The sequence below is a fragment of the Scaptodrosophila lebanonensis genome, unplaced genomic scaffold (assembly GCF_003285725.1).
Source record: "Scaptodrosophila lebanonensis strain 11010-0011.00,11010-0021.00 unplaced genomic scaffold, SlebRS2 tig00000053-arrow-pilon, whole genome shotgun sequence".
Taxonomy (NCBI): domain Eukaryota; kingdom Metazoa; phylum Arthropoda; class Insecta; order Diptera; family Drosophilidae; genus Scaptodrosophila; species Scaptodrosophila lebanonensis.
The window spans coordinates 8,659,222-8,671,747 of NW_022060548.1; the positions used below are offsets into that span (position 1 = coordinate 8,659,222).

The following is a 12,526-nucleotide window of genomic DNA, read 5'->3' on the forward strand; positions in this document are numbered from 1 at the left end:
TCAACACACGCTGTGGAAACGGTGGCTGGTGGCTAGTGGCATGCTGTGGCAGTAAAGTGCAGAATCATGTTGTTAAGTTTATTAGCCATACTTTGCTTTATTTACTAGGCATTTGGCCAACTCGCTCGCCTCAAACGTCATTAATTGAATGGCGCTACAAGTGCTACAAAATGGGGTCGTGCCCAGAACTTTCCAAAGCAACTAAAAACTGAAAAGATAAAAAAAGAGTTAAGGAGAAAAGTTGGCATATATTGGCTAAAGTTACGCAGCGAAGGCAGCGGCAGCTAAACAATTAGTCAAGTTACGATTCACAGATACTTTTGCATTTCAAAAAGCTGCAACAGGGAACCACCAACAACAACACCAACTACGATAGTGCCAAGAATAAAAAAAGCATAACTGCGCTAACCTGTTTCAAGGCAATTACCAAACCCACTTTTGCTTCGCCACACAACACACAGACACACAGACAGACAAACAGACAGAGATTCAGACAAGACAAGCATAAACACATTTTGTAGTCGATTCAGAATGTATCTTAAGCTGTGGCAGCTGGCAAGGCGGCGCGTATCTTGTAGATACAACAATGAACGCTTGAACAATTGCTTGATTCATGCGACCGAATTTCAAAGTGGTTGAGCGGCCAGTTTGTTGAGATACATTCGTACAATGTCGTAGTATCTGAAATCTGTACTATGCTCCTCTGCGTGTTTTTTTTTTATTCTTTTCTCTTTTTTTTTATTCGTTTTATGGTGTGTTTGCCCACAGAAGTTTATCAACATTGTTGTTGTTTTTATTTTCCCGCTGACGCATCTTTGAGATACAAAACTGCAGCCGCAACCACAATTGAGCCACTCAAGTATCTGCCGCTCTCGCTCAAACAGTTGCTTGATTGCTTCTGATTGAGTTTTATTACTGAAGTTGATTTCGATTTCGATTTTTTTGCTGTGACAAAACAATCGTTCGGTTTGTTTTGATTTTTAGCCATCAATTCCACGTTCAGCTTTTACTGAACGCTTCGGAGTTCGACAGACGCGCAATATGTTTTCATTTTCTACAGCTTATAATTGCAACAACGCATTGAATCATTTGCTGTTAGTTATTGCTATATATATATATATATATATGTTTTTTCTCTCCTTAATGAGTCGCGGCCAATCAACTGAAAGTGATTTCGTTTTTGTTGGCTTATTGGTTTCTGCGTCATGTGGTGGTGGCATGCGTGAAATCTTTAATAAGCTGCGTGTGAATTAGTGTTTGGGATTTCCGCATGCGGCAATCTATACTTGTACATATGTATATGCAAATGCATTTGAAAAGCAGTCCATTGAAAGCGAAAAGTCTTACTAATTCGCCTTTTCCCTCCACTCTTCTCTTTGCAGCACTACAAGGCCGAGAGATATTTGCTGGAGGCAAGCGTTTATTGGTAAGTGTTAAAAATGTCTATTGATTTTCTTTCAAGTCGATGGAAATTGCATTTTGTTAACCAATACTATTTACGTTTTAGGTATTATTTATGTAGATAGCGATACTGTAGTAAATTAATTTTATTAAATTTATGAGGATCTTTTCTGCCCCACCTATTCCAGTTTTTTTTCTCTTTGACGATTACGAAAACCCCCCTTAATAGTGACCAGTAAACAGGGTTATACAAGCAGCTAAATTATGCGAATATTTAAGAGAGTTGGCAACAGCCAAGGCTCTTAAATGGCCCCCAACCGGTTCGAACACACTATACATAACTCTCATGTTATTTGTTCTGTGAACTTGCGGCTTTTTGCAAACTCACCCAGACATTTCTGGAATAGCGCAAAACGCACAACGCTTAAGGCTTAAATGTGTGTCAATTAAAAATAAACAAAACAAATAGATCGTCGCTTACATAACTGAATACATTTTGTTACTGTCGTTTAACTAATGTGCAACAATTGTGAGTACCTTTGTTCAGATGTTCGTTCAATTAAGCTTGGAGCTAAATCACTTGTTGTTTGTTGTCATTACCAGCAGATATACATATATACACGTGCACATATATATGTTTGTATACTCGTACATACCTATATGGCTATAGTCTAACTGTTGCGCAGCATTTAAATGTTAATTTGTGGCACTGACGTCGTCAGCACGTTTTTATTTTCTTCCCTGTGTGTGAGTATGTTTTTTTTTAATTGCAACAAACAAACTACTTAGTCGTTGCTGTCCCTTCTCCCGTTTCAACGGCCTTCCATAAGAGGGTCCGCTGTTGTTTGTGTGTAATTACCACACATTTAAATGTTGGCCTACTCTGTGCGCCTTAACCTTTAACAGGTTTTTTATTTTTGCCACCGCCGCGGCCGCGGCCTCACATATGTACATATGTATCGATGACATGGCGAAATCCCACCGGCCTGTTCCCACTCTGTCTACAGCTGTTGTTGCTGTTGCTGTTGTTTTCTTTCTTCAGACCAGACCGAAACTGTAATTCCACGCAAAATGAGGTCGCGACCCGTGGCTAGCAATGGGCGCACAAGTTTTTAAATGGCGCCTACTGGTCCGGCATTTGATTCGGTCGATTTTATGCAAATTCTTATCATTAGGCCTGCCTCTGTAATCATTTCACGCAAATTGCTGCCGTTCATAGATTAGCCGATCTCTTATATAATTTCAATTTTCATGCACGACCGCCCGCGAACATCGATAAATTCGTTTTTCATTTTTCCATTACTTTATTTTTGTCCAAATTAAAAACCCATTGCGCATTGTGAAATGACAGCGATTGCACAATAGCCGGTGTATACGAATAAATATAGCAGCTATAATTTTAATAGAAGCACCCATAAAGATGATGATGATGATGATTGACCAGCGCACGATACCGGCAACGACAATGCAAAATTTTTGTCACAGGAAATAAATTTGCAACTCGACGACAGCCACAACGAATAATTCAAATGCGCGTGCACAACAAATAATTGTTTGAGAACATGCGGTGTTTATTCGCGAATGATTACATCTTTTATACTTACCTATTACTACTAATATTGTCAGCCAGTAAATTGCGTAGTCTGTTAGGCAATGCAGTATGTCGTTTAAGCGGAATTATCAGAATGAGGTATATTACAAGTAAGCTATTTTGAACTGAAAGCAAAGTGTAATTTTCTACTCGATTATATATCTTTATCGTAATCTTACCTTTCTAAATATGTCGCAATACACAAATACGTCTAACGGTAATTCCAAAACACATTATTTACCTCATCTATTCACTTGTCTGGTACGCCCTGTATTGGAATAATGTTGATGAATCCGATAGTCGCAGCGTTAACTTCTAAAAGGGGGGGGGGGGGGGGGGGGGGCAAAACTGATAAACTGGACACTACAGAGCTCGCTTGAGACATGTGTTGTTATCTTAATTTAGTTCAAATTCTGGCTTTTCTGTAACAACAGATAAATTGTCGAACTACCAAGTAACTCGCTTACAACTATATTTGTTTGATTGTAGATTTCGTGGTAAGTTCCAATTTTCCAATTTTATGATCATTATATTTTTTGTTACACAATTTTCGTACTTCGTTGAATTGTTTTTTAAATGATTTTATTTACTTGCATTTTAATGACTTAAAACAAAGATCTTTCAGATGTCTCGGATTGTACAAAATGAAGATAATGTTGAAATTTTTAATAATTTATAATACTTATTTATTTACTCGAATAATGCTAACTGCTGAGCATAAGATGTTCCCGAGTGTCCCGTGTCTTCTAATTCTCAAGTTTCCTTTAAATGTAGTCTGGCTCTGATAAAAGAATAGTTCAAATATAAGAGGTGGTGCCCCAACTATTATCTGTCTAAGATAGAACAACTAATCCACAGTCAGCCTCTTCCCCCCACACCTCTGCTTATCTTGAAGCTATCGATGAAGAGAATATTACCTCGCATTCCTTTTATTGCTAATTTAGACGATTAATCCGAAAAGATCTAACATAGAATTGTTTTTATCAAATCTAAACATTTGAGCCACAATTAGCAAAGTGTCCTTTTTCTCAAACCTAAGTATAGATTTTGAAGTTAGCACTTAAAGTAAAATTCTTTTATTAAAAATGAGGGGACAAATTTTTAACTTGACGGGCTTGGATAAATCAAGATCTTTCTGCAGTCAGCAGCCAAAAAAAAACAAATACATAGCAAAACAATAACAAATAAAATTTTAAATTGGAAAGCAACTAAACCCATCGACACCTTTTAAAATGGTCGTTTAAACACAGTAAATTATTTTTACATTTAAAAACTGCCTCGTCAGGAATGACGAAGCCAAGCCATTTCTAATTTCTTTCTGAACTCAGTTCCCAAGTCGCAGTTTATTCGAAAGATTGTTGAAAGAGTTGTGCACAACTTGGAAACTTTGAATGCTGACAAAGTTGTGGCCATTATCTTGAGCATTATAAGCGGCTTAAAGCGTGACAACTTCCTGCTTTAAGCCAACTATTTAAGCCACATTTCAATTAGGCATTTTCTATGCGCGCGACAGCCGCAGCTTGCTAAGGCATTTTCTTCAGAATTTCCTATAAAGCTGCCTTTAATTTTAATAACAGATAAGCCCCAAACACAAATCAACCACAAGCACGTCGATCACACATATATACGAGTATATATATATATGCTGTACGTTAACTGCTTAAATAAACTTTGAACTTGGCTTGAACAAAAGAACAACAGACATATTGCCCCACGAAGCCATTAATAATACAAATTTATTTTTTACGCACAAATCCAAAACCAAATAAATTAAGCAATTTTTTTTCCGCATAAATTATTTATCAAACGATTGAGAAATGGCGACAAGGAGAAAAGTAAAAAGCAAATAAACGTCAGCAAGTTATGTTTATTTATAAAGCAAATTTAGCTGCGGTTTAATAAAAAATTAAAGAAATCCAATATTGCTGGATTACCGCAACAAAACAAAAAAAAAAAAACGTCAAAGCCACTCCCTCCCAATCCTGCTCTTAATATTTCTAGTATAAAGCCATAAAGACGGCTTAATTAAATTATCATAAATAATTCATTAGCTCCTCTATAAAGAAAACAAACACAAATTTCTTGCCTGCATTGGTGAGTTGCAAATTAATTATTACAAATTAACAGGCGTGCGTCTTAAAAAAAAATACAAAAAAAAAAAAAACAAAACCGTCAAGTCAAGTGGCGTTAAAATGGAATTCGCCAAATCCGTCACTTAAACGCAAAAAAAGGCATAAATGCTGACGCAAAATTGGTGGCCAATCATGCTCTGCCCCCCTTCGAGAATTTGTTGCCAAACGGCTTAACAAATTTATAATTACCCAGCTGTCTATTCTCCATAATTCTACCACTCAATTGGCTCGAAGCTGGCGCTGCCAAACAGTAGTTGGCCAGTTGGGGTTTTTTTTTTTTTAATTTTTTGGCATGTGCCAAACAAATGGTTTTGTGAACTCCAGTTAAGCACTTTTACTCAAAGAATTTCTTGTTTAACTCTCACTGACACATCATGTGGAAGCTCAGCCTTAAGCCCCCTCCGTACGTGCCGTGTCAGGTGAAACTGAGCCGACACTTCATATATATCTTCACGAACAATTTCAATTGCCATAATGTCTAGTGAAATGGAGAGCGCGAAAGACTTTTACTTGCAATTACTAACCAAGAATTTGTGCCATAACACATGCGAGTACGTTTCAGAAATTGACAGCACAATTAAGTGGCTTAATGTATTAGCCAACTAGCAACTGCCAACTGCCACCAGCTATAGCATCATATAACGATACACGGAAGCGACAACACACACTCCTTATATGGCCAACATATCATAACTTTCGTTGCGTGTCGCACGGCTGTCGAAATTGGTGACTGGGTTTGTGGTCTGTCTGTGGCTTGTGTGTTTCATTTCTTTCCATTCCGTTCCAAAGTCTGAGCCAAGACCCGGCTGCATTCACTGCACTGCCAATTTGTACAACAACACGGCTAACAAGCCGGGACCGCTTGTCATGAAAAGCGTTTAACTCGTTTAATGGTCGGAACGAGTATCCAAAAACAAAAGCAAGAAGAAATCTAAACGAAAATAATTTTTAAAATGCTTGCGCGTTGACTTACGATTACAAGTACGACGATGAAAACAACACCAACAACCACAATTTTAATTGAAATTGCTTAGTGCTTGGTTTAATTTCTTTCATGTATTTTAGTTGCTGCTAGTATGTACTATACACTGTTCAAAAATACGTGATGTTCTAAACTAGTTTAAACTTTCAAACACGAATTTAAAGCATAAAGAAACTTTACTTGGAAATAAATATGAAATCACAAAAACGAGATATTTTTGCTTTTTCATTTCTTTGTCACTCTATTTGCTTCAATATTACAAAAAATATAATTTAGAATTTAAAAGGGACGAAATCTATAGCACATTTTCCATTTTAATTTGTAATTTTTTTAACGCGTTCTATTTGCATCTTTGCTTATTTTTTTATTTTTACAAATTAAATCTAGTATCTAATACTAAACTTAATATTAAACTAACGAGTGCTAGCTACTCGGGTCTTCGACTCATATTTGCTAATATTTGGCATACTTTGATAAAAAAGATTGAGAAAGAACAAGGTATATTTGCATATTTTCGAATATTTTGGGATATTTTGATAACAAGAATGAAAAAAGGAATGTATGATGTAGAAATACGTTGAAAGTTTTGATACAAAGAATTGAAAATGGATGCATTTTCTTGACATATTTTCCAATGATTGACATTTTCAGCATATTTTCTAATATTAATTAAAAACGTGATGTCTTATATTGAAAAATTTAGAAAATATTTGACTAGTGGAGTACGAGTATAATAATCCTTGGAATCGATCTTGCGCCTCACTCTTGAAGCCATTTTTTCTCTCTGTGCATTAGGTTCTGCAATTACGATTATTGCGAAGATCTGAAGTGAGCTTCTTTTTTTTTTTGTTAGAACCCTATTTTGGGAAACGCAAAAGGTTTTGTGTTTGTGCTTCTGTCATTAATTTAAATACGTTTTTAAACTTTTATTTTTATAGCACTGTCGATGCAATTTATTATTTTTATCAAAAAGTAACCGCAAATTGTCGTCTTCGAATCGAAGCGTGCGGCTAATTTGTAGGCATTTTGTATTGTATATGCTTCGGCGTTTTTGCCGCTGAATTGCGCACAATTTGAAGTTGCTGAGTAGCTGAGCGCTGAGCTCTGACTTCTGAGTTGGTTGTGGAGGTGGATGAGGAGCTGGAGGCGTGTGGTGATCTGTAGCTACTACGCTTGGGGGCTTGCGGCAGGGGCAGGGGCATGGGCAGCATTGTTTCCACGCTTTATTGCTTCTGACATGCATGACACCCATTCAAATGGCTCTCTATATGCGTGCTGCCATATAGATATATCGGTATATATAAGTATGTACGAGTATATACAGTCGTATATAATTAAGCCGTAATATCAAAAGTATAAAGCCAACAAAAGGCATCTGGTTATTTAATTAAGGCTTTTGAGTCGGGCGGGCATGGGTCAAAATATTGCTCGGAATTAACGAGAGGCCAAGTTTTGATGGATGGCTGCTGGCTGGACGAGAGGGAATGTGTTTTTCTAGATTTTTTTTTTTTTTGTTATTCCACAAGTGTTTGCTTTTTGTGGATTTTATTTCATAAAAGCACTCTTAACTCTTCACTTGAAGTTAATTTTTTTTGCAAATACCTACGTAATACTTAGGGATCTCCTACTTCATATGTTAATTTGCTGAAATTCCCGCCAAGTGCTGCAAAAAATCAAATACAAATTTTAAAAACATATGCCAACATGCTTTTGTACAAATGTTTTTCTGTTTCTTTATTTGCGTCGGCACTTAGACTTATTTACTTAATTTGTTGATATGCATTTGATGTTTTGCGTTGGTTCTGTTTTTTTTTTTTTTGCTTCGCTTTGTTTTTTGTTTATGAATTTAATAAAATGCCATTCACACGTTTTTTGCTTCGACATATTGTAGAAAAAATAAAAATTAGCATACAGCAAAGAAAAAAATGCTAATAGTTCGGCAGCAACAGCAGCAGAAGGCTTTGAGCTATTTATTTAAATTTTACATATTTATTGTATTAAGCCATTTATGTGTGTGCTCACAATTAGTTTTGTTTAACAATATCATCATGTATTGTTTAATATTTGGCCATTTTTCCTTCAAATTAATTTTTATTGCAGTTCAATGCTACCTTTTTGTAGTTTTTGTTTTTGTGGGTACATGTTATATGTACTTGTGTTTTATTGTTTTCAATTGCGTTACCCTTTCGGTTTTTAGTTTTGAATTGCAATTGAAATTTGAAGTAAATTTGAGCGCTAATTGAAATTCAATAGATGTGGCAATGGGTGCGTGATGTGCGGTAGAAGGTGGGGGACAGGGCTTGCTAGTTGCAGTTGCCAAGCAACTTAAATGTAACCATTATAATTAGAAACTGGCAAGCCTTATTACAATTGCTCGATTCCATTCCATTTGGTAGAGAGCCAGCAAATAAACAATTTCTCAATAATGTTGGAATTAGACGTATGCCCATAAAAATGCATTGTTATAGAATATATAGAATCGCAATAAAAATTCTCAAACTGTATTTAAGCGTATTTATAGTATTTTGTAATGATAAACTGAAATTATAATTTAATTGATTGCTAGTAGCAAGCAATTTATTAGAGCCCTGCACGAGTGATTTATAAGATCAGGCGAATATTTCCGCCTGCAAGTTGCTGCAGTATTGTAGGAACTTTAACTTCGAATCCTTAACATTCATAATATTTAAATCTCCACATTCCAAGTATTGTCTTATTTAATTCTTTAAGACATTTATTTTTCATAAAAAACAATTACTTTATTATTATAAATAAAGCTAATATTTTTGTAATATTTTTTGAAAGTCTATTCAACGCTAATTTATTTGCATTTGTTGCTGTTTGCTTGAGTAAAACAGAAAAACAACAACTTTGCCAGCATTGGCCTTAATTTATATTTTATTTTGTAAAGACTTTCCAATATAAAATACAACCTCACTTCCCGTTCATAATGCTCCAGTTTCCATCACCCTTCGCCCAAAACCACACCAAGGTTTCTCACTTCAACTCCCCAGACATGGTCACAAGCAATCGCAATGCGGTTTGCCGGCCAAATGCATTTGAAAAATCAACAACAGCAACATTTAGACCAACGCTCTCTTAACTCCGAACTTAACTCCGATTGCTGACCACAGTTTGAGCCTCAAATGGCAAACATGTTGAACAGTTTGTTGCTTTCGCAGCAACATTTTTGGCAGCTGTAGATGAAAAAACAAAACTAAAAAAATAGTAGAAAAAAGAGACAAACAAAACCAAAAACCAAAAAGTAAAAAAGCACACTTTTAAAAAATTTTCTCACGTAACAAGTACACAAAAACCGACAAATGGACAAATGGACGGTTGGTTGGCTGGATAGATGGAGGGACGGACTAAGGAAAAACCATAGTCAAGCAAAGCAATTTAGTTGGCGTCGCTGTTGGTGTCTATGTATATTTTTTTCCCCCACTTTTTTTTTCATTTTAGCCAACTTGTGTTGGCCAATTTTTCGTTAGTGTTGTTGCTATTGCTGCTACTGCTGTTGTTGTTGTTGTTGTTGCTGCTGCATGCCTGGCATGCATACATGCTAACGCAATCCATAAGAGGGCATTCAATTTTTTGTTGTTTTTTTTTTTCGCCGCTTAGTTTTTGTTTGTGGCCGATTCTAAATATCAAAGAACTGCAAGTAGCCGGCCACAGAAGCAATTGCGGCTACCGGACAATCAGCCAGTCTCAAGCCATTGAGCCAGAGGCAACCTTGGCTAATGGCCAATCGGCCATATATATATGTACGTACACACCATAGCTATGCTCTGACGACTGACATGGCGATATCAAGAACTGGCCAAGTGCCTCTTGCCGCTACCGCTGCCTCTGCCAATGCATGCATGTTGCAAGCACTGTTTTTGGCCAATAACTTAATGGCTTGCTCGCTCGGCTCATACGAGTGTGTGTGTGTGTTAGCAATTTGCTGCGCATGCGCGCCAATTTTGCCACGGCTGGCTATGACTAAGCCGCCTTTGGGCTGCTTATCTTAGCCAAGAATTTGACTCTTGACTTTTACCGGCCCAAAAAAAATGTTCGCCTGACTGCCTAACTGCCTGCCGCCTGCCTGCTTGCCTGCCTGCCTGCCTTTGGCTGTTGAAATCAGCCAATAAGTTGCCAATATCGTTGAGTGGAAATTTTTCACACGAAATTCAACAAATGCCCGTTAATTGTTTGACAAAATAAGCAGCGAATGCGCAAAATTTTGTTCGGTGCTCGATACAGGCTTATACATACTTACAACTCGAAATGTACTTGCTTTTTTTTTTTTAGCTACATTAATGACAAGAATTGACCAATAATGGCGGAAGCCTGTACGCTCACCAATTACTTATATCAGTTGAATAAGTGTCAACCAAATAACTGAACATTTTGACACTTGCCGTGTCAGGCAGCAGCACTTTAATCAATTATGTTTATCTAGTAAATAGTAATGACAATAATAGGAAGTAGGTGTACATTTGAAGATATTTCCGAGACAATAAATAAATAACCAAATTAGTTAGCCAAATAATTTTTTTTAGATATTGATTCAAAAACGAAGAAATGTTTGCTTTGTAGTTCTTTTAGAATAGATGAATTGAAAATAATGCTTGAATAAAATACATTGATTATCGGACTTATTGTTATAAGTTCCTGCACGCCTTAGATATCCCAAAGAAAGGGTACGATGGTAGCTGAGTAGCTGCGTTGCTTAGCAAAATGAAGCCTGGGAAAATGGGAAGAGACAAAAAAGAAATTCCTACTTATTCTATAAGGCAATAAAGTCCTTGATTAAATACCTAAGTGTATATATATTCTACAGCAATTGTAATTCCAGAAAATTGTTCTAATGTACCTTGTACTTGCATAGTTCACTGACTTTCCAAATGAATGTAATTCAATTAATTTAAGTAAACAATTCTAATATATGGTCAGCCACAGAATGTTATAAATATTGTTTGTTAATTAGTATATGCTATATAAGAATGTATTTATAATTGTAAAATTGTGACTCATTATAATTACATCAATAAAAACAGATTCCAAACGAATTTGTAAGCTTTAGTAGAAATATTTCGCTCGTAACTCGAATAAAGCTCATTTCAAGTTGTGCGAAAGCCAGGTTGAATAAAATACTTAAAAGTACAAATTAGCGACTGACAAATTTATTGAAGAAGCACGAAATTTAGAAAACATTTGTGTTTGTCTAAAACATATTAAAAATCAATTAAATTGCCGGACAAAAAAGGCCACAAATTCATTAAAATCACAGAATCATTCAAATTATATAAATGACAAATTGTTATTAGCATATAATTAATTTCACGTCAAGTTCGTGTTAAAAAAGAAAGAGGGAGATACATGTATTTACGAAAGCAAAAAACAATATAATCAAACTTTAATAATTTAATTAAATATTCTTAAACGTGTTGCATATAAATTTGTTCTTATAGCTGTTCAACAGAAAATCCATTTACCTTTGATCTACTAACATTCTATAAGAAAATTTTAAATTACATTCTCAGATGAAACAAATTAGAAAAGAACGCCCCTTGTTATATATCTGTAAAAGCAAAAAGGTGATTAACGAAGCAAATAAAATACCCTATCGATGTTTTGGAATCATGCGTCTTCTCACCGAGTTGAGCTTACGGAATGTAATAAATATTTTTAAATAATCATATCATTCTATTTTGCTACTAAACAAAAAACATTTTCAAAAGATCATAATTTTTTAAGCATTTAGCATTTAAAAGTTATTATGCTGGAAGCTCTAGTTTTATTTACATTTTAGCAATAACTTTGCTCCAATAAATTACAAAAATTTGTGTCGAAATGGCAGAAGAGGAACACAAATCTTCAACAATAATGTTTAGCCTAAACACAGCTATAAATAGAAAATGAAAGTGTTTGCTTAACCACAAAACAACAGTAAATGTTGATTTAAAAATAGGCTTTTGTCATCAGATTTGAAGTAATAATTCATACTAAAATAAATGAAACTAGCAATACATTCTCATATGCGGATATCATTTGCGGATATCGCAAACGAAAGTTGCGCTGTCATGAATCGTTATTATGGTCATTAACCATATCAACTGAAATCTGTGGCTTTAAATTCATTAATCAGACATGGTTCTAAAAATAATGTGGTGCCAAAATTAGAAAGCATACAGTGCGATCAGTAAATGCTTGAATAACTACCCATATCTTCCATATACGTATGTATTCGCAATTATGCAAAATCAGAACTTGAAAGAAACACCCCTTTAGCCCCCCTTCGGCTCACCTCGATCTATATTTGAGCTTTGATAATTTTAACGTACAAATGCTAAACATCAAAAATGTTTAATTATTATAATTTGTACAAAACGTGAGCCGCTTTGCAAACAAAAATACAAAAATGCGTGCGAATAA

At 35.4% G+C, this 12,526-nt stretch overlaps 1 protein-coding gene across 2 annotated transcripts in view; it reads left to right on the forward strand.

The window, feature by feature from the left end:
- The window catches only part of LOC115623955, a 51,157-nt gene that overhangs the window by 22,977 nt on the left and 15,654 nt on the right, over window positions 1-12,526 (forward strand). For both annotated transcript variants that reach the window (XM_030518520.1, XM_030518519.1), the window contains exon 2: window positions 1,383-1,426. The gene's annotated coding sequence lies outside the window, so the exon portion shown is untranslated. The remainder of the gene's footprint in view (window positions 1-1,382; window positions 1,427-12,526) is intronic.